This window comes from Cyanistes caeruleus, chromosome 4, assembly GCF_971803275.1.
Source record: "Cyanistes caeruleus chromosome 4, bCyaCae1.hap1.1, whole genome shotgun sequence".
In the NCBI taxonomy this organism is placed as follows: Eukaryota; Metazoa; Chordata; class Aves; order Passeriformes; family Paridae; genus Cyanistes; species Cyanistes caeruleus.
Window position 1 is genome coordinate 65635271 of NC_141704.1, and position 2820 is coordinate 65638090.

Sequence of the window (2820 nt, forward strand, 5' to 3'; positions counted from 1 at the left end):
CAAATTGAGCCTTTCTCACTTGGTGCTGATGTATTTGGGGGAGGGAGGGGAATGGAGAGTAAAGAGCTCCTTTCATGAATACAATTGAAATTTCATCTTGCTGATTTGAGCCTTTCCAAGATTCAAGTGAGCATTGGATCAGGTTGGAACTGAGGGGATGACTCATGACTCTGGCATAAAAACTACATTGCATTCCACATATTGGGAGTTTTCTGTTGCCCACAAGAAAGTTCAGAAAAAAAAAGAAAAATATAGAAATGGGTTTCAAATTTCCTGTGCTATTTTCAGTTGACTCCTCTTTCTGGAGGTGCCTTAGCAAGTGTAGGACATCTGAAAAACTTGGAACTGCAACTTTCTTGTTGAGGCTCTGATGAACATTGCTTCTGTCATCAAGTTCTTGTGTTCATACTTTGAACTTAGCTGAGTAATGTTGGTATCAGCAGACTCTGCTAAAGCCATGCCTTCCTAATTAATAATGCATTCTTAATAAAAAAAAAAAAAATCTATTTCTTCATGTATTTAATTACCTAGTGAGTGTAAGACTGAATGAAGTTAATACCGTGCAGATTTCAAGCAAAACGCTGCTTTTTAATGTGCTTCAGTATAGGCTATGCACAAGTCAATAGACATGATTTTTAAGCCTCAGTTACCTTTCATTACCCTGTGCATATTCAAATTCAGATTGATGAATGCTGAACCAAAAGCAGACATCATAGAGTTAATTGAAGTTCTTTAAATTCAGAGGCAAACTATTTCCATAGCTTTGTTTTGAGGGTGGGTTGCTTTTGATGTCTGGGGTTTTTTTGGCTAAGGCAATGGCAAACATTTATTTATCCTGCTCCCTCCCCATTTTCCACCATCGTTGTTGCCAGTGATGCCTGCAGTGCTCAGTGGTCAATGACCCTCAGCCAGGGTGAGCTGCAGGAGCCTTACAGACGGGCCTGTTCTTTCTCCCAGTACTAGAACAAGTGCAACAGCACAGTGCCATTTTGCTAAAAGCTAATATTTTTCCCAACAGGTTCTTCTCCAGGCAGAATGAAATGCTTTCTTCAAGAGCAACCACATCTTTTCTCTGCCTGAAAGGTTGTGTTTGTGTGGGGTTTTTTCTCTTCCTTTAGACCAAATTCCAGAAACGCCCCATAAAATCAGCACAGTTTCCCACAAAATTCAAGAAAAAACACCACAAAATTCCCTAAATCTTCTCAAAACACGACCAAATTCTAGAAAATTATCCCACCAAATCTCCACAAATTCCCACAAAATACATGAGAAATCCCTCAAGATCCCTAAATCTCCTCAATATCCCACAAAATCACACAAAAATCACCCAAAACCTCCACAAGTTTCCACAAAATCTAAGAAAAATTCCACAAAATTCTTCAAGTCTCCTCAAAACCACACAAAGTCCTTGAAAAGGCCCACCAAATTCCAGAAAAATCCCACAGAATCTCCACAAATTCCCACAAAAATCTAAATCAAATTCCTCAAAATTCTTCAAGTCTCCTCAGAATCCCACACAATTCCAGAAAAACCCCACCAAATTCCAGAGAAGTCCCACAAAACTCCCTAAATCATTTCAAAACCCTACCAATTCACAGGAATGTCCCACAAAATCTCTACCAATTCCCAGAACATCCCACAAAAATCTCACAAAAATCCCTAAATCTTCTGAAAACTCGACCAAATTCCAGAAACGCCCCATAAAATCAGCACAGTTTCCCACAAAATTCAAGAAAAAACACCACAAAATTCCCAAAATCTTTTCAAAATACCACAAAATTCTTGAAAAGCCCCACCAAATTCCAGAAACATCCCACAAAATGTCCTCAATACCCAACAAAATCCCAGAAAAATCAACAAAAATTCCCTAAATCTTCTCAAAGCATAACCAAAATTCCAGAAAAATCCCACCAAATCTCCACAAATTCCCAGAGAATACATGAAAAATCCCTGATAATTCGTCAGTTCTCTACAGAATCTCACCAAATTCCAGAAAAGTCCCTCAAAGTTCCACAAGCATCCCACAAAATCTCCCTAATATCCAACAAAATTCCAGGAAAAATCTCACACAATTCCCTAAATCTTCTGAAAACTTGACCAAATTCCAGAAACGCCCCATAAAATCAGCACAGTTTCCCACAAAATTCAAGAAAAAACACCACAAAATTCCCTAAACCTTTTCAAAATACCACAAAATTCTAGAAAATTATCCCACCAAATCTCCACAAATTCCCACAAAATACATGAGAAATCCCTCAAGATCCCTAAATCGCCTCAATATCCCACAAAATCACACAAAAATCCCACAAAACCTCCACAAGTTTCCACAAAATCTAAGAAAAATTCCTCAAAATTCTTCAAGTCTCCTCAAAACCACACAAAGTTCGTGAAAAGGCCCACCAAATTCCAAAAAAATCCCACAGAATCTCCACAAATTCCCACAAAAATCTAAATCAAATTCCTCAAAATTCTTCAAGTCTCCTCAGAATCCCACACAATTCCAGAAAAAACACACAAAATTCCAGAGAAGTCCCACAAAACTCCCTCAATCATTTCAAAACCCTACCAATTCACAGGAATGTCCCACAAAATCTCCACCAATTCCCAGAACATCCCAAAAAAATCTCACAAAAATCCCTAAATCTTCTGAAAACTCGACCAAATTCCAGAAACGCCCCATAAAATCAGCACAGTTTCCCACAAAATTCAAGAAAAAACACCACAAAATTCCCTAAACCTTTTCAAAATACCACAAAATTCTTGAAAAGCCCCACCAAATTCCAGAAACATCCCACAAAATGTCCTCAATATCCAACAAAA